This window comes from Zalophus californianus, chromosome 2 (genome assembly GCF_009762305.2).
Source record: "Zalophus californianus isolate mZalCal1 chromosome 2, mZalCal1.pri.v2, whole genome shotgun sequence".
Classification (NCBI taxonomy): Eukaryota; Metazoa; Chordata; class Mammalia; order Carnivora; family Otariidae; genus Zalophus; species Zalophus californianus.
Genome location: NC_045596.1, coordinates 50187234 through 50213429, shown reverse-complemented (window position 1 = coordinate 50213429; position 26196 = coordinate 50187234). Strand labels below are relative to the sequence as shown.

The 26196-nt window shown below is 35.1% G+C and overlaps 2 pseudogenes; one reads left to right on the top strand and one right to left on the bottom strand.

Moving 5' to 3' along the window:
- Window positions 1-7363: 7363 nt before the first annotated feature.
- Window positions 7364-8132, bottom strand: LOC113925584 (annotated as a pseudogene).
- A 6282-nt stretch (window positions 8133-14414) lies between these two features.
- On the top strand, window positions 14415-15001 carry LOC113925585 (annotated as a pseudogene).
- Window positions 15002-26196: the final 11195 nt, after the last annotated feature.

Below are 26196 nucleotides of genomic sequence, written 5' to 3'. Positions count from 1 at the left end.
TCATGTACTTTAAAATATAGGTGTTGTAATAATATTATCAAAAATAAAGAATATTTTTACATTCTACCTGTGTTTCCTGTTTGTATTATTTGTATTCTGAATTAATACCTGCTATTAGGTAGAATTATAGTTATTTTAAATATAAGAAAATTAACAGTACTTATTGCAGCTTAAACAGTAATAACTGTGACTTGAACATATGCCAAGGAAATATATCTCAGGATTATACATAGAGTAATTATTTTCAAAATACCATTATATCTTGTTAAATATGCACAGAGAATTAAATCATAAGGATAGTGAATCACAGAGTAGAAGGTATGTATCTCCCCCATCTGAGCATTAGCCCAGGCGGCCAGATAAACTACTGACTTTTTTTCTAGGTCAGACTTAAAATAGTCTGTCACTGGAAGGTTAAAAATCACTCCCTGTCAACCATTACCCATCAGCACCAACATCAAGCACAGGAGAGATGATAGTTGAAATGAAGTTCTTCAAATAGAACAAAACTTACTGGGATATGGATTATTCTGAATATCTCCCCTGGATAGAGAGCTATAAAGTCCAAGGGTGGATCAGGCTTCTGAGTCCAGTCCAATTAGCAACTGGGCTGCATTCACTATTTTCCACATCAAGGAGACCTATGTGCTAGAGAATTTCCAGAAATAACTTTCAAATGAAGGGAAGTTAAGAAACAAAAGGTGACATGTTTGAATGTGTCTTCATAACCTATACATGGGTTTCTGTTTCAAAATTTCACAGTTTTGATCAAACTCAAATTTAGGAAAACTAGTGAGTATTAAAGATGAAGTTTTGTTGTTGGTAGTTAGTAGCTCATAAATGGGATTATATGCTGTTAGGATGGTGCTGGTGAGAGAAAGAGTGAATTGTTACAATAGAAAAGAACAAAAAGGCACTTCTAGGACTTGAAGATAAGAAGATGTAACTGATGGAACATGTTATATATGCCATTACCCAGCTGAAAATAATCTTTTAATTATCATTTAGGTAAACGCTTTTCAAACTGCTACCAGTATCCAGGGCTCTTAAGCTCTTGAGAGGAGGCAAGAAAGAGGGTGCAGAATGATTGGGATTTCTCATATATATTTTAAAGCCCAATGTAAATCCACCTTGATCAAAATAATTTTTTTTATTAATGTATGTGGGTGGACTTCCACAAATATTTTATTTGAAGGAAAGAGTCCATAGCTATAAAAACCTAGACATTACTGAGCTAGATCAGTGGTCTCTTCAAATATTAATATGGATTTAGTTATAAATGCCATGTCATTGTAAATATTATATGCATTATAATGCATGTATATACGATTTTTAAAGGATATATGACATATTTCACTTTTAATTATTAAACAAGGTTTTAGGCCTCATTAAAATCTAATATTAATAATATTTTAATGAAAGAAATGTGATTGATTCTGCATCTCTATTTTTTGATCATTTTTATTTAGAAATTCGTGGCTTAGCAATTTATGAGCCTTCCTTAATATATTTCACAACTGTGTTTTAATAACTTTCATACCTGAAAAATATACCATGAGAGATATATAGATCTAAAAGGAAGAAGGCCTTTGGTGGTTGTGATGACTTTATGCTGGTCAGCATATTTAACTCAAACAACCAAATGTTCACAGATTTTTATTGAAATGTCGCTAATAAATATTTGGAAACCAATAGAATGTTTGTTTTTAAACTGTTAGTAAATTGACTTAAATCTCTCCTGAATCTTTTCATTTAGATTTTAAGGAGATAAGACATTTATAGTTTCAATAATCCTTTTTTTTATGTGCACTATATAAGAGATTGTAAAGGTATAACGAATCTTATTATGACAATAAAAATCCCATAACTGGCACAACTCCAAACACCTGTTATCAAAATGACACTGTCCATGGCACAGGTTTCTTTTGAAAAGCATTAACTTTCTCACTCATTGTAAAAAAGGTCACTTTTATGTTGAAAGAACAAAACTTTTATATTTATTTTCAAATTGATAACAGCTCATTGGTAAGTTATTACTAATAGTCCCTTGTCATTCAACAAAATGTCAACAAACCCAGAGCAAATTTTTTTTTGTAAAAGAAAAACACACGATTCATCTTCAACTTTGACAACTTTTCTTTTAGGAATTACATGGAGGTAACTAGTAAAATGTTGGGCTATAAAAGGTGTTTATGATATCTTGATAGAAAACGTAATACAATTCTACAATTCAAATGTGTTTTATTATAACACTAATCATATTTGGGATATGTGGTATTCAAGCATAGTATATTGAATAAGCTGAAAGCTTATGCCAGTAAAAACAGTGACAACGCCTTTGCCTCCCTGAGAACACATGCTCTATGAAATGAATGAGAGTGCCAATAAAAGAGATGTGTTAAGTTGTAGAAACCAAATGCTGTCATGATTTAGGTAAAAATTTAAATAAAAACAATCTAGAATTTCTTCCTGTACTTATACAAAACATATAATAAATACACTGATGTATATGCTTGCCACTGTGTAGACAACAATATTCTGCCAACAGCATACACCTATTTGATTGCTATTAGAATTCAGCCTGTATGCCATTACCAGAGAGTAAACCTCATTAAGTCGGTGCTCAAAAAGCTTACGCACTCCCTCTTGGCTACAGATAATGTGCAGATGACTCACTGTGGCCGTCATGGCTCCTATTTTAATATCTAAATCAGCCTCTCCACGTGATCTTCCCCAGAAAAATGAATTATATGCATTGGTTATTTCGAGAGACTTTCAGCTGGATTTGGCCTATGTTTTCCCACCTTAGGACATGTGCTATTTTAAATCCTTCTACCTCTCTCTTATAGTCATTACTGCCTCTACAAACCCTACTTCCTTCAAATCCACCACATCCTCTTTTCCTCATTTATAGTCACCTGAGTTAGAACTACCAATTATGTGTATGGGTATGTATATTGCATGGTTGTGCATGTGTTTCATCAACACAGTGGGTACTGACTTGACAATGGGAATGTGTCCTTTCTCTACTATAGTAAAGGGGAGGATCATGCCTTGCTCATGTTTATATTCTAATATCCCTGGATCAGCAGTAAGTAAGGAAAAACTTGTCAATTTTTTAGCTTTCTGCCAGTTCAGCATCACGGAAAATATTAAATTGTCTTTCCGTGTTATTTTTTTATAAGTTGTTTTATATATATAATTATTTTGTATAATGCTAATATTGTTTTTATAATAAAATTGTGATTATTATTTTCCTAGATGAATTACAGTTAACATAAGAAACTACAAATACTTTTAAAATAATGTAAGATCATATAGGGAAAATGCATAAAAATCTTTAATTACAGAAGGAAATGCTCAAGTATAGTATTTATACACACAATGAGGGAAACATCCTGTACCATAATTATTAAGCATTAATAGGTTCAATGCCCAATTTTGCTAGTTACCCAAGCGTATAAAAACAAATAAACCCTGAACTTGACATTCCAGAGACCTACTTACAAAATCTTGGAAGATGATAATGTATTTTTAAAGCCATTTAATAAGCATTCAACTACATACATCTCTTTTTTGAAATAAGATTTTTTTCCAATTAAATTGGAGAAGTGAAAATGGTTTATGCTTTTATTTGATGTGATAACCCCACATGTCAGAGTTAATGGTGTACAATTCCAGATAAGACAAAGAAATAGGCTAGCTTTAGGGTACTTTTTTCTGATGTACAATTTTTTGATTATAACAAATATTTCTTTATTAAAATCTCATGTTATCTGTTGATTGAAAGTACATTAGATTAACAGCAGACATTGAAAGCACTACTGTAGATTTTAAATTGAGCTGTTACAAAAATACTTCACTGACATGAGTATTGAATTTAGAGGCTTGCTTAAGAAACCCATTGGAATAAAGAAGATGTGGTATATATATATATATATATACACTATATATATATATATATATATATATATACACAATGGAAAAATATCTTTAAAAAATTCTGTTGTCTCATAATTTCTTATTAAATGGTACTTTTTATTGACTATTATTATTGCCTATTGACTTATTAATTCTAAGTTCAGCAACTAACATTTTGAAAAGCAGAAACATATGACCAGGAATGGAATGTTTGGCCTCAACAGAGGAAAGGAGTTCTCATAGTCAGTTATCAAAATGTTTATTTGACCGGAAAAAAAAATGATTTGTTCAACATGAGCGGTTGTTCCTTGGTTTCTTGAATCGTTGGTGACCATAAAATGAATCTTCAGGGGATTTACTGCTCCAGGATAAAGGATCTGAGTTCTAAAATCATGGTCTTAACAAAGTCTTCACCTCTCAACACTGAATGTGCCTGTCTGAAAAAAGAATATCCCTAGAAATATTAGTAAGTGTGTAAGAAGGCTTTCTAAAGATGCTCTAAATGCCTATGTGTTGAAATTTACCAAAGTAATTTATGGTTGAGGCAAATACTTAATTTCTCTCAGTTCTGAAGAGAAGATTAAAGTGTACAATATGAAAATGGTGAGCATATTGTTCCCATTTTCCTATTCAAAATTTCAAAATATTTATAATGTATGTAGACATTCTGCTCCAGACGGAAATATCAGAAAACTTTTCTTTGGCATAATTGACTTTTTCATTTATTTATCTTTCAAATAAATATCAATTGGCTGTCTAACATAAGTTACTTACAGGGTTTAATTCTGAAGTAAGTCTCAGGACCTATTTTTAAGGAGGACCAATCCTAGTGGAGGAGATAAATGCAATGATCACAAATGTGTGCAGAGTATGTGAACCGGAAGAAGGGACAGTGATTCCAAATTGAAGTTGGTTAAAAACAGCTTCCCAAAGGAAATGCCAGGCTGAATTTCAGTAGGTGAGCAAGGATTATTTATTTAGACTCAGAGAGAAGAGGATATTCAGAAATAAAAGATAGTAATGTTGTGTGAAAGTGTTGAATCACTGTACACCTGAAATCAATATTATAATGTTAACCAACTGGAATTTAAATAAAAACTTAAAAGATAAAGCAAATGCTAAAAAAAAAAAGTAGCATATTATACATGGGGGAAACCAAACCCTAATAAAGGGCTTCAGAAACATATAAGGCAAGGCACCACATGACTAAAGATGGGTCTGAGAAATAGTCAGAGGGCATATCATGGCCACCTTTGAATGTTATGTAAAGTGCCCTACAAGTGGTAGAAAATCCTTGAAAATCATTGAGTACTTTTAAATTGCATTTGAGAATGGTACCTTGTGGCTTTGCAAACTGAATTTGAGTAGAGAAAAGAGAAAGCAGAAAGACTGCTAAAACAGAAAAATAAAAATAAGGCTGGGGTTTTCTATGTTGTGAGGGTTCTGTGTGTGTGTTTCTAAATAACTGGTTGCTGAACAATTACCAGCATATGACTGGCTGTATTCCACTAGTGACATTCAAACACTGTATCACTGTAATCTTAATAAATTTTCAGAAGTAAAAATAGTGTGATATTACTCAGAAAAATCTCCCCATGCCTCATAAAACCACCTACATGCAGTACCAAATTAATTGACGAGTTAAAATCAGCAAAAAGCATGTGCCTCTTAGATTAAACTAAAATATACATTAAGTTATCAAAACTTAAAGGGCTTCTATGTATAATCTGTAATGTAATAGCGTTCTCTATGGAAAGTACTGCATTCATCAAGGACAGAAGTTATTCACGGTCATGCTTCTCTATCCAGGGACTTCTAGTCCAGTCCTGTCATTTATATCTCCATAGTGGGAACAAGTTTCTATGTTTTCCCAGAGGTTCTCTTATGTCACAACCACTTTCAGAAATCTCTACATAAAAAAGTGTTATCAAGAAGGAAAAAACATCAGTGATTTAAAAGACACCTACAAAATGACACATATGTATTTTGGTGTTCATCATTCATACAAATGTTTTAATACATAAACTATATAAGCATGTTTCCTCGAACAATATTTAGTATTGAAGTTCAGACTTTTTAAACTTTATATAAATTGTACCATACCTACGTATTCTTTGGCAATTTGATTTTTTCACTCACATTCTGCAAGATTTGTCCTGATTACAATACAACTTATATATTCACTTTCCTATCAATGGATCTTTAGGTTGATTCCAATACTTCTCCATTACAAACTATGCTAAATTTTTGAAGATGTTTTCTCATGCAAATGTATGAGAGTTTATGTATAGTTGATGGTAAAATGACTGCTTGATTTCTAGTGTATACACATTTGAAAATCTTACAAAGTACGGAAGAGAGTACTGATATAGAAATGAATTTTAGAGGATAAAACTGGAAAGCCTCTGGTGTTAGCATCCAAGAACACTGGTTTTGGAATCAAACGATCTTAATGAAATTTCCTGTTCCATTAGTCAGATGAACTGTGTGAATTAGGGAAAATTAGTCATTCTGGGTCTTGATGGTATCCTCTATAACATAGTTGTGAGATTAAATATGAAATTGCCTATAAAGCCTCGAGTGCAGACTCAGGTAATAAGTGCTCATTAACAGGTTAATATCATTGCTATTGCTGAAAGGTGAGCCAGAAAAAGAAGTGAAGAGAATAAAAATATCAATATTGTTTTTTTTTCCCAAAAGCAACTTGCAAATGAGTCAACTAAAATACTTTCAGACATGGGTATGACTTCGATAATCTTCCACTAAGCAATTCTTTGATTTTATATATATTTTTAATTTTAGAAAAGGTTTATCAGAAAATTCTCACCCTGGGGGCACCTGGGTGGCTCAGTCGTTAAGCGTCTGCCTTCGGCTCAGGTCATGATCCCAGGGTCCCGGGATTGAGCCCCACATCGGGCTCCCTGCTCCGCGGGAAGCCTGCTTCTCCCTCTCCCACTCCACCTGCTTGTGTTCCTGCTCTCACTATCTCTCTCTCTCTGTCAAATAAATAAAATCTTAAAAAAAAGAAAAAAAAGAAAGAAAATTCTCACCCTGAACTGTTGGTGTAGCATGTGATGTGGTACTATCATTTATCAAAACCCACTGGAAATAGATTTGTTTCTGAAGTGGTCCTTGCACAAAATGTATAAAAAGCAATTTCTGATGTGGTTTGTGTTCCGCCCCTTGACATGCCAAAGTATCCCACCAGTAGCTATGGTACCCATTTTATAGATGGGAAACAGGCATCAAGATGGCTGTTGCACCAGTGAGTACACAGTGCAGGGCTTGTTAGAAGCTGCCTTTCTCTGCCTGGCCCAGGTGGGAGGTTATGGGGGACAGGCTGATGGGACCGTGGGGGCGAATCTGTTTGGTGTCTTCTCCAATCCCTGAATGCGGGAAGGAAGGTGCTCAGGGAAGGACCACACTGTAAACGGGAAACATCTCAGGAGCTGCTGGCAGTCTGGAAGGGACAGTCTTTGGGAGAGGCCGACTCCCCTGCAAACCTAGGAGATAGGTTAGGTGAAAGGCCAGGGCTGCTGGCGAGGCAGCCTGATCTGGAGGCCTCCTGGGAGACTTCACTATAGTGATCCTCCTGGGCCCAGGGTCCTCTTCCAGCTGTCTGTCCGAAATTCGGTGATTTTCCAGTAGCAGTACCTGGGCCAGGGAGCTGAGGCCGCTTGGGAGCAGGAAGCCATCCCGGATCAGGACACAGTGCTCATCCCTGCCCTTTCTGTTCATCTTCTCCAGCTGCTCCCCCGCACGGTGCAGCTGCGGCACCAGGCGGTCCACCTCCTTCTCCTTGCTCAGACTGTCAGGTTGGACCCGCTAGAAGAGGCAAGAGATAGATGGAGGCCACCCGGGACATCAGGGGTTCACCCTCAGGTTATCAAAGAGGTTGCAGATAAAAGTGACCTCGCCGACCCATCCCTGCAGGGACCGGGCTCCCAGCGGCTCCCAGGCCTGGTACTCCTGCGGCAGCTAGTTCAGTCCCCGCCAGAAGCCACTCTGACCTGCTTGCTTGCTCTCGGCCTGAACGATGTTCCACTTCTTTACTGAACACAGTCCTGCAAAGAACGGTCCACAATCACATTACCCTCTTTCTCCAAGTCTACGGCCCTTGGATCTTTGAGTGCTGTCTTCAGCAGCTGCTGAGTCTCTGCATCAAAAGATTGGATTTTACAGTCTTCTCTGCCAGGCTCCCACATGACCATCCAGCCCTGGCAGCTCTTGACTGAGGTGGTACACTAATGACAACACCTGCAGGATCGGCGCCGCCCCACTTGCTGGGCAGGATGCGCGTGTCCCACTTCCGGCGCTCTGGCTGCCGGAGCCCGCATCTCGCCTCGCCACCGCTAAGGTCATTTCCCCCGCGGTGCGGGCGCCTGTTTGTTTATGTAGCGTTTATGTGTATCTGTAGCGTTTATGTGAATCTGTAGCATTTATGTGAATATTAAGGACATTGTTTTGGAAATTAGTAAGAAAAGAAAGATTGAGTAGGTGTGATATTTGCAAAATATTAAATAAGAAGAACTATTCTTGCTTTATATTAGCACATGCAAAATGAATTTTTGGGAGTGAACCATAAAGTGGAAGCAATATGGGACAAGCTAGGAAGCGATTATCATAACTCAGTATCTTCTTCTGCTCCCAAAATTGATCTCAAATGTTTAGCATTCTAATAAATGCTTTCACTCATACTTCACAGCAATTAATCATCCCTGTTACAGGTGGTACCAGTGTCACTTTCCCACAGACAACACTTCTTGGGTCATGTAAGTGTCGCCAAGCAACACCAACATCACTTGCTGGTTCTCCTTCCACACTTGCAACAATGAACTGAGGGTGAAGCAAAGCTACTGTTGATAATTGGCAAGATATATTCAGGACTCAGGAACCTGCTTTCTGGATTAAGACATCCATCAATGTCTTAACCGTCCTCCCCATCTGTCTCCCATTTAAAAAAAAAAAGTATCTGAGAGGCAAGAACTTTTAAATCTTTGATATTTAGAAACTTACATAATTCACAAAAAATCATTTTAAGTCCTTTTCCCCTGATTTCATTGTCACTGAAATTTTATATATGAATCGGCACTGTGATCCTGAAATTTCCACTTCATGTAACTTTAATTTACTATTTATTACTTTTTACTACTTAATTTACTATTTAATACTATTTAATATGTTTCTATAGAAGAAATAATAAAGGAATCATAAAAATGATTAAATTTTTGTTCTACGTATGTAAATCATAAATCAAATGAGCATAGTTTTATCAAATCCCTGAGTAGTATACAGAAGAATCTCATACCTGTGCCGTATCATAGTAAATAATAACCACACACGTGCACACACACATGGACAAACATACACACAGCCATGAGAACATAGTAAAAGGTTTTCAAAAGTGTCGTGAGGCAGAAAGTTTCTTTTCACAGACGGAATATATTTGAGGAACACTCTTGTTTAAAAAACCCTATTGTCATTCATATTACTGTGTTTGTTAAGAAGGTAAAATAGATTTCAGTATTTTCACCTAGTTTTAATAGCAGTAGTGCATATTATTTTTATTGAATTTTATCATGCATAAAGTATCTTTATAAATGTCATTATTTGTGATTCTCACAACAACTTGGAAGTAGGCAGTGTAGGATTATTCTTCTTTATCTATAGATAACGAATCTGGGATTTATACAGTCATGTGGCTAGTAGCCAGTAGTGCTGAAATAATAATCCAGTCTCTCTGATTCTCATATCACTGTTCATTTTCCCTTATCAAATAATCTGTTAAACTCCAGTGACCTTTAAAAGTACTTCTTAAATCAAAACATATAATATTAAAAGAATGAGAAAATTCAACATGTCAAAACAAGAACATGTCAGGCACTGAATGAAAACTGGATCCAAAGATGAGTGGAATAAAATTCAAGTTCTCAGTAACTTTAAGGTCTAATAAGGGAAACCATATTTCAAGAAATAATTATAATACAACATAATTAAGGAAATATCACTATAGAGGATACGCAAGGAATTGATTTTTTTTTCCTTACAGGTAATATAATACAAATGAAATGTAAGCAGGAGAGTAACAAAATAAGACTTGCATTTTGAAATTTCATATCAGCAGTAGTATAGAAAAATTGGAGGGATATGAAAGAGTTCAGAAGCTATTTTAAAAATATAGAAGAGAGAGGAGAGGGATTAAATAGATATGAAAAACACAAAAGGAGGGATTTATATAATATATAACAATTAAATATTAGAAATAATGAGTGCTTCCAGAATATTTATAGAGAAAATGGTGGATGAAGGTACCATTCAACAAAACATGAATGGATGATAAAATACAAGTCTCATGGAAAGATGTAAAGCAAAGTGTTTCATGGCATCTGACCACTCCGTTTGAAGGGCATAGGGACAGTGAATCACAAACCCCTAGTGAAAGCCTGAACTAGGAAAAGAATGATTACAGAGAGAATGGCTTTAATAAAAATAATTACAAATCTGAAAATCAATCAGTTTCTAGAGTTTTTGTGTGTGTGGTTTTTCTTTTTAAGATTTTATTTATTTATTTGAGAGACAGTGAGAGAGAGAGAGCACATGAGAGGGGAGAGGGTCAGAGGGAGAAGCAGACTCCCTGCTGAGCAGGGAGCCCGATGCGGGACTCGATCCTAGGACTCCAGGATCATGACATGAGCCGAAGGCAGTCGATTAACCAACTGAGCCACCCAGGCGCCCTTGTGTGTGTTTTTTTTAAGGCATAAAGAAAGGAAAGAATTTTAGCCAGATTCCTCAAGTGCCAAAACTACTTGTAAGTTTCAAGTTAACCATATTTTAATCTAAAGCTATCATTTAAAACACTGAGTAGAACACAATGGAAAGGGGTCAGCTATTTAGGATCCTTTTTATAGGAATGCATTTGTTAAGGAGAAAGATAATTAGAAAATATGAATCAATATTTCCCTACTACCTTTGGTAGAATTAGAATTGGCTGGGGCTAATGGGTGACAAATGAAAAACAGTGGATGAGACTTCCTTTACAATAAACAAGTATTTAAATTTGCAACATTTAACATTTAGAGTATGGTAAAGTAGCCATCTATTATCGTCACTAAGATACCCAGCAAAACATTGAAAAGGCATGAGTTATTGGATCCGTCATGACACCAATTACGATGGATTAAATTTCTCTTTCATTCTCCATACTCCAGAACCCCAAAAGATCCAATTTATATTAGATAAATCTGTGTTTGACTATACATAAAAAGAATATCACACAACTGAAGTTTTTTGCTGCCTAGATAAATAATATACTAAATACCTTATAGTTAGCATTTTGGATGGTAAAATGTAATTCTCTCAAAGATAGAAATATGATTGTATTCTGGGACTTTAACTGTTTAAAATAAATTTTACTTAAAGGACACCATTAGCTATCTATTGTAGTGGGGATAAGCTATCTCTCTGGTAAAGTTAAAATACAAAGTACTTGAAGTAGAATCAAAGTATAACCATGTAAAATACACTATATAGTGTATCAGAAATAAATCAAGTGGAGGGGAATGGCCTGCATGGGCCTATACTGAAGGGACCTATAGCTCAATGTGTTATAAGGATGACTGATTAATACAAGTTGGAAACACCTCAGATTTTCTATAAATACAGGCAATGAGAAAAAGTGACATGCTAATTGGTTTCATATCGATTGCCAAAATGACTAACATGATCAAATGTATTAATATTTTCTATCTTACCAAGTTATAATGCATAGAGATGCAAATATGATTTTGTTTCAAAGCTACAGTATATTTTAATTCATATAGATGAGGAAGTAAGTAACAAGGACTCTGAACTCTAACTGTACAAGTTGATTTGAATAAAATTCCATTGGCTAGCTTCTCATTAATGAATTTTAAAACTAGTGAAAACAGAATTCGAATTTTTCATGCAAAAACTTATCACCAGTGGTCGGAAAAATAAGCTTATATTCATGGGATTTTATATAAAAAGTTTGCATAATAAAAGTGCAAATTTTTAAATAAACTCACACACACAATTGAATTTATTGGAATCCTAGTCCCAATACCTACTAGTAATGAGTAATCAAACTATCCTACATTTTTCTAAGACTAATTTTCTCACTTGTTAAACAGGAATTATAATAATATCTTCTTTGAAAGGTAGTTATTAGATTGGAAAGTATAATATCAAGCAAGTCTCCTAGTACTTAATACACTCTCAAAACAGTCAGGAAATGCAAGAGCTTCATGTTAGACTCTTGTTCATCATAGACAGCACACTTCCCTTCAAATAGTTTGTAATGAGCAAGTTGTATGATCCCATGATATTTCCTTTCTCTATCAAGCTTTTCTCCATGAACCCACATGAACAAATCAATCACATTCTTCAAGATTTTGCTCAAAACTTACCTTATCAATGCTTATCCTGAATTACAAAACTCACTTTCTTAATTATTGGACACTGAGGTTGGGTATTATACTTTCCAACCTAGTACTATACCTTCCCACCATTAGTGTACATCATGCTTCTTAACTTAGTCTATTGTTTTTCTTTTTTCCATAGCAGTAATCTCCTTTTAACATAAAATATATCTGTTCATTATATTTCTTTCTTTTTTTTTTAAGATGGAGTCTGACACGAGGCTTGATCCCAAGACCCTGAGATCATGACCCCAACCAAAATCAAGAGGCCGCCACTTAACTGATTGAGCCACCAGGCACCCTTATGTTTATTAATTTTTATCTACATTTTTTCCTAGAATGTAGACCATAAGTAATGAATATGAATAATATGAATGAAAGTAATAAAGTAGGTAATCCCTGAGTCTAAAGAAGTAAATACAATTTTCCATGAATATTGCCCAAAATAGAAGAAAAAAGGAAAAAATGCCCCAATTTCAACATTTATAAACAAGCAAACAGCAGAATGATAAAATCTCCTGGGGTAGGGGGGCAGAGTGGGAGCATGGGCATAAAGCATACTAATCTACTTTGGAATTGTTACCTATCCAATAGACACTTATGCATTTTACCTAACTCACTGAATTGCCTTTTATTTCTCTCTCCATCATTATATTTGGAGATACTATTTAACATGTCAATCTCTCTTATCCATATAGTTGTTCAGAATACATTTTTGTTAAATAGAATATTAGAAGTATTTTCAAGACAAGAACTGGTGTTTGAGAGCAAGATATAGTGTTATAAAAGGCTTTGGATAGTTAAATGCAGAAATTCATATTTATCTACCTTTCCAACTCATCTGTAAGATGTAAGACCTGTAGTCTCCTTGGATTCCATGGAATTTATTTTATTTCTTTTTATCATAGTGATATATCTCAGATATGCATTCTCCTCATTTTGAAAGGATACCACCCTGGAATGTGCTTTGCATTTATATAATGCAGGGAAGAGGAACACTTAAAATTGTGGGGACATCTCTATTTAGGACTCTTCATTATATATTGCATTTAGGATGGTTACACTTCTTATCCCGACCCTTTCACACTGGTTCAGTGTACATTTTAGGCCTGTAAAAAAGATTAACTTCAGCTAAACCACAGACATATTTCTTAGAGAAAAAAATGTTTCATAGAGGTCCCAGAACTGACAGATCTGAATCTCTTTATTCTCTGAAATCTGACAGAATTCAAGTTCAAAGACATGAGAATACAAGGCACAGATTGTTTTATTGAGAATAACAAAAAGTTGATCTATGTCTAGTTTATATATGATAACCATGATCACTGAAATCTAAAATAACCATTTAGACATTTTAATTTCTTGAGTTCAGTTTAATTTCTTGAGTTCAGTTAAATGCACACAAAAGCTTGATTTGTTAAAAAAAATCAGCAATGAATGCCTACTACACATAAGGCACACCTGCTGTTCCCAGAGAATGAAAAGTTGAATAAGAAACAGTCCTGGTCCTCAAAAAGCTTACAGTTTTAAAAACCAAAGCAAAAATTAGGTTTATAGGGAGTACAAAACAGAATTGCTTAATTTTGACGGTAGAGGTTGCACTTGATGAGACATTGAAGAATCTTTGTGATTTTGCTGAATGACATAAAGGGTTTCTAGCTAGAGTAAACAACATAGAAAAGGCATATAGGCATGTAGTTGCTTAGATTATTAGAGGATTTCATGGGAGATTGTTTTGAATGGAACTTTAGTGTCATGAGACAATCTATAGGTAAGAAAAAATTGGCAAAAGAAAACTGAGAGAATTGTTTAAAGCCATATATTTTCTTAATCTTAAATGACAAACTTAAGAAAATAGATTTTACCGTATTTGCAATGAAAATTTTGAAAGCATTTGAAGAGTGTCATTATTTAGAAAGATATTAATTATTTTAGACAGAAATGTAATGATTAGAGACTGGAGTATTAATTAAAATTTAAAATGAGGCTTTCTGTTCCTCCCTGTTTGACAGACAGCTGCATCTTCTGGTGCAGTGCCAGCCATATCCCTGAGACATGAGAGTGAAGATCGGAGTAAACAGATTTGGCCGTACTGGGCTCCTAGTCACCAGAGCTGCTTTTAACTCTGGCAAAATGGACATTGTCGCCATCAATGATCCCTTCATTGACCTGAACTACATGGTCTACATATTCCAGTATGATTTCACCAACGGCAAATTCAACCACACAGTCAAGGCTGAAACGGGGAAATCTGTCATCAATGGAAAACCCTCTGCATCTTCCAGGAGCAAGATCCAGCCAAATCAAATGGGGTGATACTAGTGCTGAATATGATGTTGAATCCACTGGGGTCTTCACCAGCATGGAGATGGCTAGGGCTCACTAGAAGGGCAGGGCCAAGAGGGTCATCATCTCTGCTCCTTCTGCTGATGCCCCCATGTTTGTGATGAATGTGAACCATTAGAAGAATGACAACTCCCTCAAGATTGTCAGCAATGCTTCCTGCACCACCAACTGCTTGGCCCCTCCAGCCAACGTCATCCATGAAAATTTTGGCATTGTGGAGGGACTCATGACCACAGTCCATGTCATCACTACCACCCATGGACAGCCCTTCTGGGAAGTTGTGGTGTGATGGCTGAGGGGCCACACAGAACATCAACCCTACTCCTACTGGCACCACCAAGCCTATAGGCAAGATCATTCCTGAGCTGAATGGGAAGCTTACTGGCATGGCCTTTCTGTCCCTATCCCCAATGCATCAGTCATGTATCTAACCTGCTTCCTGAAGAAAGCTGCCAAATATGATGACATCAAGAAAGTGGTGAAGCAGGCATCAGAGGGCCCGCTCAAGGGCATGCTGGGCTACATTGAGGACCAGGTTGTCTCCTGTGACTTTAACAGTGACACCCACTCTTCCACCTTCTATGCTGGGGCTGGCATTGCTCTTGATGACCACTTTGTCAAGCTCATTTCCTGGTATGACAATGAATTTGGCTATAGCAACTGAGTGGTGGACCTTATGGTCCACATGGCCCCCAAGGGGTAAGAGGTCCCTGGACTACCAGCCCCAGCGAGAGGAAGAGGAAGAGAGAGACCTTCAGCTGCTGGGGAGTCCTTGCCCCAACACATCCCCCAACACACTGACAATCTCCCAACCTCTACCCAGTTTCCATACCAGACCCCTTGAAGAAGGGAGGGGCTCAGGGACCCCTCCCTTGTTTTGTACCATCATACTGTACCCAGCCTAAATAAATAAATAAAATTTAAAATGAATGACATTACTTCATCATTACCTACATCAGGGTAGTGCCAGTGAAGATGATGTCACATTTTTCATCATTGACACTCTTACTTATAATTTACTCATTAAATTATAGCTATTGAGTGATATTCTTAGTACATAAACCTGTCACTGCAATCACCTTGAAGACACTGCATTCCTGATTTCAGGAAACTAGAGACATAATTTGGGTAAATACTCATGCAAGGCAATGACATTGAGCCATTAACCTAGATAGTGCTAAAGACAGTAAACTCCCCAAAGAGGTTAGGTAAAGCTGTATATGAATGGACTAAGAACAGGGAGTTTTTCAACTGGAATAACATTAATTTTTAATGCGAGTATACAGATCTGCAGTATGAAACCAGAGTTAAAACCCATTTATTGAAAAACATCTTGTACAATAAAATAAAAAATATATGAAATCCTTAGGAATAAATCAAGCAAAACATAATCCTTAAGGACAAGTAGAAACTTTGTTTAGAGTGATTAAACAAACTCTAAAACAAACAAAAAACTGGAAAGACAAATAATTGTGAAGGAAAAATCTATGCTTATGATTATGTCTCAAAGTGCAAAATACCAATCTAAAATTGATCTATAGATTCAATATAATCCCAATCAAAAGATCAGCATAAATTTTTGTGGAACTAAACAAGCTTATTCCAAGATTTAAGAATAAGAAAGATCTTTCTAAGAATAAAAAAATGGAAGAACTAACTCTACAGGATTTCCAGACTTACTATAATGTTATAGTAATTTAGGCAATGCAGTAGACAGAACAATGTTCCCCTAAAGATTTCCATGCTTTAACTCCCAGGGACTGCGAATATGTTATTTTATATGGTAAAAAGCATTTTGCAGTTATGATTAAGGTTAAGAACCTTAAAACAGGAAAATTAAACTGGATTATCTGGGTTGGCCTAATATAATAAGGAGGTTATCCTCAATTATCTGGGTGGGACGAACCTAATCACTGACCCATACAAATAGAAAAAAAAAAAAAAAGGCAAAAGAGAGAAATGTGACCATAAAAGAAGAGGGAGGTGAAATTCAGTCTGAGAGGGATTCAACTCAATATTGTTACCTTTTAAAGATGGAACCAAGGATTGCAGGTAGCATCTAGAAGCTAAGAACAACTCTCAGTCCTATAATCACAAAAAATTGAATTCGGCCATCAAGCTAAATAAGCCAGAAAACAGATTCTCTTCTAGATACCCCAGAAAGGAAGGCAGTCCCTGCAACACTTTGAATTTAGCCCAATGAGACCAGTATCACATGGGTGAGTTATAGAACTGTAAAAGAATACAGTTGGGTGGTTTGAGCCATTACATTTATGAGAAGAGGAGGTGGAGAAGAAAAAAGACTGGTTTCCAGTTCTGCATGGAAGGAGCTTAGAAGTCACTAGCCTGTCCTAACAACAGATAACAGATAAACAGAATAAAATATCAAAAAGTTTTCCTGAATCCGTAAGAAAATGGAGGACACAGGGCAAACTGCTACACCCAGGACTGCAAAGACACACAGATGAATATAGGGAGTCATGACTTATTAGAGCAGAGACTCGTGAGTAGAAACTGGCTTTGGGACCAGTACCTAGGTAGGAAAACTTGAATTATAATTGACTAATTTCTGAAGGCTTGGTAAGGATAATTCTGAGAGTTAAAAACTCCAGGAGGACCCAGTCATATATGCATATATGCATATATATGCATATATCTTATGTATGTATATTTGCTTATATATACATATGTATAAGTAAGATGAATGACAGCAATGATATGAGAGATAAGGGGGAGGAATTAGGATTATTTTGTTATAAATGACACTACCTATGTACTGGTACAGTGTTATTTGAAAGTGGACTTGAATTAGTTGTACAGATATACTGCAAATTCTAGGTCAATTAAAAAAAAGTAAAAAAGGAAGTATAACTGATATGCTAAGAAAGGAAAGAAAATGGAATTACATAAGATGCTCATTTAACACCATGACAAAAACATGGAACACATAAAAAGGAAGAAAAACAAATAGAAAAGAGCAATGGATGTGGTAGATATATCAAGGATCACTTTGGATGTCAACAATCTAAACACACCGATTAAACAGCAAAGTTTGTCAGAGTGGATAAAAAAAAAAGACTAAAGTATATGTTGTCTCCAAAAAACCCACTTTAAATATATGGACCATCTGGATCAAAAGTAAATGGATGGACAAAAAATATACTATGTTAACACTAGTCAAAAGAGAGTAGGAGTAGCTTTTCAGACAGAGCAGACTTAAAGCAAGATAAGTTATCAGCAATAAAGAAGGAAATTATGTAATAATAAAGAAGTGAATAATCCAAGAAGACATAAGAATATTTGAAGTGTATGTGTCTAAAAAAATGTCAAACTATGTAAGGTAAAAACTGATAGAACTGCAAAGAGAAATAGATGAATCCACTGTTATTGTTGGTGATTTCAACAACCTTCTCTCAGAAATGGACAGATTCAGCAAACAAAAATCAGTAATACCCTAAAACATATCTTAGATCATTTTTAAAAATAAAAATCATACATCTACTCTCAGATCACAAAGGAATTACATCAATAACAGAAAGATAACTGAAAAATCCCCAAATATTTAAAGATTAAACAACACTCTTCTAAATAATACAGCAGTCAATATGACATGCTACTATATATAGAAAACACTAAAGGCTCCACCAAAAAAATACTAGAACTGATAAATGAATTCAGTAAAGTCGCAGGATATAAAAATCAATGTACAGGAATCTGTTGCATTTCTATACACTAATAATGAAGCAACAGAAAGGGAAATTAAGAAAACAACCCCATTTAAAAATGCACCCAAAACAATGAAATACATAGGAATAAACTTAACCAAAGAGGTGAATAACCTGTGCTCTGAAAACTATAAAACACTGATAAAAGAAACTGAAGTTGACACAGAATAATTGAAAGACATTCCATGCTCATGTGTTGGAAAAACAAATATTGTTAAAATGTCTATACTGCCCAAAGCAATCTATGCATTTAATGCATTCCCTATCAAAATACAACAGCATTTTTCATAGACCAGAATAAACAATCCTAAAATTTTATGGAAACACAAAAGGGGCACCTGGGTGGCTCAGTTGGTTAAGCGACTGCCTTCAGCTCAGGTCATGATCCTCGAGTCCCGGGATTGAGTCCCACATCGGGCTCCCTGCTCAGCAGGGAGTCTGCTTCTCCCTCTGACCCTCTTCCCTCTCGTGCTCTCTATCTCTCATTCTCTCTCTCTCAAATAAATAAATAAAATCTTTAAAAAAAATTTTTATGGAAACACAAAAGACCCCAAATAGCCAAAAAATCTTGATAAAGAAAAACAAAATAAAGTATCAATTCCAGAATCCAGGCTACATTACAAAACTGGAGTGATCAGAACAGTTTGGTACTGGCACAAAAATAGACACATAGATCAGTAGAAAAAAATAGAAAATCCCAAAATAAATCCACAATTATATGGTCAATTAATTTTTGTCAAAAGGAGGAAAGAATATACAATGAGAAAAAGAGAGACTCATCAACAAATGGTGTTAGGAAAACTGGACAGCAACATGCAAAAGAATGGAACTGGACCACCTTTTTACACCACATGCAAAAATACACTCAAAGTAGATTAAAGACCTGAAACCATAAAAATCCTAGAAGGGAACACAAGCAATAACCTCTTTGACATCAGCTGTCACAACATTTTTCTAGATATATCTCCTGAGGCAAGGGAAATAAAAGCAAAAGTAAACTATTGGGACTACATCAAAATAAAAAGCTTCTGTGCAGCAAGGAAAACAATCATCAAAACTGAAAGGCAACCTAGTAAATTGGAGAAGATATTTGCCAATGACATATCCAATGAAGGGTTAGTATCCAAAATATATAAAGAACTTATAAAATTCAATACCCAAAAAATCCCCAAAAATCCAATTAAAAAATGGTCAAAGACATGAACAGACATTTCTCCAAAAAAGACATACAGCTGGGCCAACAAACACATGAAAAGATGCTTAACATCACTGATCATGAGGGAAATGCAAATCAAAACTACAATGAGTATCACCTCACACCTGTCAGAGTGGCTAAAATCAAAAACACAAGAAACAGCAAGTGTTGGGGAGGATGTGGAGAAAAAGGAACTGACCTGCACAGTTGGTAGGAATACAAACTGGTGCACCCACTGTAGAAAAAAGTATGGAGTTTCCTCAAAAAGTTAAAAATAGAGGGGTGCCTCAGCGGTTCAGTCAGTTAAGTATTTGCCTTTGGCTCAGGTCATGACCCTGGGGTCCTGGGATTGAGCCCTGCATAGGGCTCCCTGCTCAGTAGGGAATCTGGTTCTCCCTCTGCCCCTCCCTCTCTTGTGCTTGCACACACGCTTTCTGTCTCTCTCAAATAAATAAATAAAATCTTAAAAAAAAATAAAAATATAACTACCCTAGGCTCCAGCAATCACACTATTGGGTATTTATCCAAAAAATACAAAAACACTAATTCAAAGGGATACCTGCACCCCTGTGTTTATAGCAGCATTATTACAATAGCCAAATTATGAAAACAGTCCTTGTCCATTAATAGATGAATGGATAAAGAAAATGTGTTATATGTATACAATGGAATATTATTCAGCCATAAAAAGGAACGAAATTTTGCCATTTGCAACAACCATGGATGAAGCTAGATAGTATAATGAAATAAGTAAAATAAGTTAGTCAGAGAAAGACAAATACCATATGATTTTAGTCATATGTGGAATTTAAGAAACAGAACAAAGAGAAGGAAAAAAGAGAGAAAAAGTAAGAAACATATTCTTAACCATAGAGAACACAGTGATAGTTACCAGAGGGGAGGTGGGTGGGTGAATGGATGAAATAGGTGATGCAGATTAAGAGTACACTTATCATGATGAGCACTGAGTAATGTATAGATGTGTTGAATCACTCTATTTTACACCTGAAAAAATATAACACTGTATGTTAAGCTATATTAGAAATAAAATTTTTAAAATTAATAAAAATCTTAAAAATAAATAAATACATAATACAGCAAAGAAGTAATCTCAAAAGAAATTCAAACTAAAACAAAAGAAAACACAGCTTATCAAAATTTGTAGGATACAATGAAAACAGTGCTTAGAGGGAAATTTATAGCATTGAATTCATTATTAGAAAACAAGATAGATCAGGGTGCCTGGGTGGCTCAGTCGGTTAAGTGTCTGACTCTTGATTTCAGCTCAGCACTGGGTGGGGAGTCTGCTTAAGATTCTCTCTCTCTCTCTCTCTCTCTCTCTCTCCTTCTCCCTTTGCCCTCCCCCCCTTCTAAAAAGGAAAAAGGAAACAAGTAAGATCTAAAATCAATACTATAAGTTCCCATAAAATGAAACTAGGAAAAACCAACAAATCCAAAGTAAGCAAAAGAAAAGAGGGGAAAAAAAATAAAAAAGAATTGGAGCAGAAATCAATTAAATTCCAAGGAGGGATCTAATAGAAAAAAAAAAATCAATAAAAAAAGCCGTTCAATTTTTTTTTCGAAAGATCAACAAAATCAGCAAGCCTCTAGCCAGACTAAGAAAAAAGAGATAGGATACAACTTATTAAATTCATAAATGGAAGAGGGGCTATAACTACAGATCATAAATATTAAAAGAATAATAATAATAAAAAAATGAACAATTCTATACCCACAAATTTGTTAACTTAGAATTCTTTGAAAGACACAATTTGTCAAAACTCACACAAGAAGAAATAGACACACTGACTAAACGTATACCTATTAAATAAATTAAATCAATTATTTTAAAACTTCCAAAACAGAAAACACGAGGCCCAGACTGATTACTGATGAATATTTTACCAAACATTTAAGGAAGAAATTATACCAATTCTCTACATCTCTTTCTGAGGATAGAAACAAAGGGAATACTTTCTAACTTATTCTATGAGGCAGTGTTACCAAAACCAGGCACAGACATTATAAGAAAAGAAACCTACAAACCAGTATTTCTCATGAACATAGATGTAAAAATCCTCAACAAAATATTAGAAAAACTATAATATATATATTATATATTTTTATATAATAAAAAGTCTTCTTGAGAAGACAAGGCACATTGGAAGAAAATTTTGCAAAAGACATGCCAGATAAATGTGAGAATGTAATTAAAAATCACTTTGTAAAATAGTTGGTCGATAACCGTAAAGGTAAAACTACATACCCTGTGGATCCTCAATTCCACCCCTAGGTATTAGCTAGTAAAAATATGTGCTATGTAATCCAAGATATATATATATGCATAATTGCTGATAGCAGCATTGTTCATAATATTCCCAAACTGGAAGCTTTAAAAATATCTATCAAAAGAAAAAATAATTATGAAATCTAATTTATAGAGCAATGCAAAAGAACTAATTACATCTATGTATTTCTACATGAGATGGGAGAATTTCTTTAAAATGCTGAGTTAAAGAAATTGGCATAAAACAATGAAGAGTGTTTCATTCCCACTTACACAAATTTCAAAACAATTTCATTATAATGCTTATAGACATGCACCTATTTAGTATACCTATAAAGCAAGGAGATGATTACCATAAAAGTCAAGATAATAATTACTCAAAGTACAAGCAGGAGATTTTAATTCAAAAGGCAGTCAATGGCTCTGGGGAATCTGGCAAAAGTCTGTTCACATAGATGTTTGCAGTACAATAGAGCAATTACATGTCACGTATGTCTTACTGTTCGTGTTTTGCGTAGTTTTCTATAGTGTATCGCCTTCCACAACAAAAATTCGGAAACAAATGAAGTTAAATGATGTCTTTTCCCTACTGAAACCTGCAATGACTTCAAGTTTGACTTACAGTTAAACCCAAAGTACTTACAACAGTGTACCAGGACTTAGCTTATCAGGCCAGCAGTATCTATCTGATCTCATCTCCTACCTACTCTCCCTTGTTCATTCTGTTGTCCACACACTGGGCTCCTTGCAGTTTGCTGAACACCTAATCCCACTTTAGGGCTTTTTTACTTGTTTATTCCTCTGCCTAGGACGTGGTATCCAAGAATATCCTCATGCATTCCCCTACACTTGCTCTAGGTCTTTGCTAAAGCTTCACATTCTCAGTGAACAACCTATTTAAAAGTGTAAAGTACTATATACCCTGATCCTCATTGTTGAAACATCACACCCTCTCCCTTTCTTTATATTTCTCCATATTTCTTAAGACCATTTAGCTCACCACACTTTCACATATTTATTTAGTCATTTTTTTATTTGTTTATTTTTATCATCTGTGGAGAAATGTTAGCTACATGAGAGCAGGGGATTTCTATTACATCAGCAAATAATTGAATGAATATTTATATTACATAACTTTCTCATGAATTCAAAGGACTTCGCCCATGATGAACGTAGATTTGATGATCATCCTGCATTTACTTTCAAGTCTGGACAACTGTGACAGTATTTTTTTAAAAGAAGTGTTTTTACGTGAGATTACTTTATAATTAATACCTTATTTTATTTATTACAGTGTGGATTTAATTATTAGTATTCTGAATCCAGACTTGCATTAAAAAACGAAGTTTTATTATGAATAAGCCCCTGATCCCATGAGAAAAAAATATTTATCACGGCATGATTGTGTTACTGCAGTACAGAAATATGGTGTCTCAGGGTTTACTAGACTAAGGATCCCAACAAGGGTCCCACTGGTCTTCCCCAGAGAAGACTGTATTTTGAACACAAAAGGAATGCCATATATGCAAAGAAAAATTGTTAGCAATTTTTTACATATAAGGAAACCTGGCAGATGTTGCCTGATGAAGCAAACCGACGTCTTGGTATTTTATAGTTGGCTGTCTTTTCCAGATTTGATATGAGCAAAAGAAAATACGAGAATAAGAGGAAACCGAAAATAAGAGGCAAAGATAGTCAAACACTGAAGAAAACAACTGGAATGATGTATGGAGATCTGCAAAAGTATGTTAAATTATGAGAAAGTACTGGGAGATATGAGAATTATATAATGAATGAAAGTTAAAGGTTAAGAGGAATGGGATAAATTGTGAATCAGGAAAAGTGAATTTAAAAAGGGGTAAATAATTTTTTATTCAAAGGCATGTTTGGGTAAAAATATTAGTATTAGAAAAAAAACTAGTTGAATCAGAGTAAACACTGGGTTGGCAGAAAAAAAAAATCTGTCACTTTCCTCCTTTTGGAGTGATACATAACAGCAACAATAGAAACAACAGTAGAAAATTCCCTTAGGTGGCAAGTTATAGACCGAAATCGGAAATCTGTGCTTTTGGGAAGAGTCATATAAAAGTCAAATGGGCAAAAAATATCAGCAGAGAGAAATCATCTAAAAGTGGTGATTTTAAAGTGCTATTGAGGTTAACATCATATGGATTGGGAAAGGTCTAATGGAAGATGAGGAAAGTAAACTTTGCCACTTGGAATGTGAATACATGGATAGCTGTGCCTGGAAGCTGTCTTGGCTGATATGAAAGTGAGAAAGGTCACGGGCGCCTGTGTGGCTCAGATGGTTGAGCGTCTGCCTTCAGCTCAGGTCATGATCCCAGGGTCCTGGGATCGGGTCCCGCATCGGGCTCACTGCTCCTTGGGAGCCTGCTTCTCCCTCTGCCTCTCTCTCTCTCTGTCTCTCATGAATAAATAAGTAAAATCTTTAAAAAAAGAAAGTGAGAAAGGTCAAAATAGATTTTACACACATATACACAGAGGATTGCCATATATATATTTTTTTAACCTACTGAATTTGGGGCTTTGAAAGAAAACAAATATCCAGGAGATAATGACGAAAAATGTACCAGATTATAACAGCCTAAAATATCAAAAGGCAATCTTCTCATTAAAAGTATAAAGGAAAAATTTAATAAAAGTAAAAAATCAAAATAGTCAAAATAGATTTTACACACATACACACAGAGGATTGCCATATATATATATATTTTTTTAACCTACTGAATTTGGGGCTTTGAAAGAAAACAAATATCCAGGAGATAATGATGAAAAATGTACCAGATTATAACAACCTAAAATATCAAAAGGCAATCTTCTCATTAAAAGTATAAAGGAAAAATTTAATAAAAGTAAAAAATAAATGTACAAATATTGAGCAAAACCTAATATGAAGACACGTATACAAAATTCCTTGATTGGAGTCATCAGACTCTTCATACACACATACTGTTAGGAAGACAATAGGAAAAGGTACCTTAAAAATATTTCAAAAAAGCCCAAGTTAAATTTAAAGAAAATAAAATAATTAAATTTGAATGTCATTACAGACTATAAGGGAGCAATGATAAAACAGTGTAAGCCAGAAATGGGAGAAAATATTATTGACTTGCCTATGATTAACATCCAAAGTTACATTATACCTTTTACTCTGTTATTTTGAAGAACAGCTAGTAATATAGTTTGTCCATGTTCACCTTATTACAAAATTTATTTTAGAATACATTTACATATTAATAAAATGTCCTAATTTAAAATATTGTGCATTACTGTGCATTACTATTAAATATAAAAAAACAAGCATTTTTTATCCCTTAACTTAGGGTTGTATAAGGCAATGTGATAGATGCCATAAAATAGAAAAAAAAATGTCTCAGCGGTATAGAAGGAAAAAAATGTGTATATGTATATATATGTGTGTGTGTGTATATATATATATAGCTTTTATATATATTTATAAATTTGTAAGTCATTGAGTGCTTAATAAGTCTCAGGAATGCTATGAAACATGTTACATTCTCTCATGCAAATGCAAACATCTCTATTAAAAGTAAAGTTGGGGTCGCCTCGGTGGCTCAGTTGGTTAAGCATCTGCCTTTGGCTCAGGTCATGATCCCAGGGTGCTGGGATCGAGTCCTAGATCGGGCTCCTTGCACAGTGGGGAGCTTGCTTCTCCCTCTGCCTGCTTCTCCCTCTGCCTGCTTCTCCCTCTGCCTGCTGATCTGTCCGTGCCCTCTCTCTCCCTCTCTCCCTCTATCTCTCTCTGACAAATAAATAAAGAAAACTTTAAAAAAAGTAAAGTTGTAAGCATTAAGGTGATACTCTAAAAGAGAATAATTAAACTTCAGAAAAGGGAGACATTTCTACTGGCAGGAGGTTCTCCAAAAATGGTGTCCTATGGTAACTTGCTTTAAAAGTCGGCCTTGAAGAAGAGGTAGGGTTTGGATAAATGGACAGAATAATATAGCGTCCTGTGTGGATGCAATATTGTCAGTAAAAATAGAGAAATCGCCAAACAAGCGACACAGATGAAGAAAGAGGAGATGAGTTGGAGTCTAGTAAATGTGGGTGGTGGGAAGTAGTGGGAGAAAACAAAAGAAAAGCTAGGCTGCTTCACACTTGCCATATTCTGTGATAAGGGGTGAGGTCATGGAACTAAATTTCTTGATTTTTATTGATGTCATTGTGACCAATGCTGTTACTTTGAAATCTATGTTCTGATGTAGAAAGTATTATCATTAATATTCTTATTCCTAAAAACAT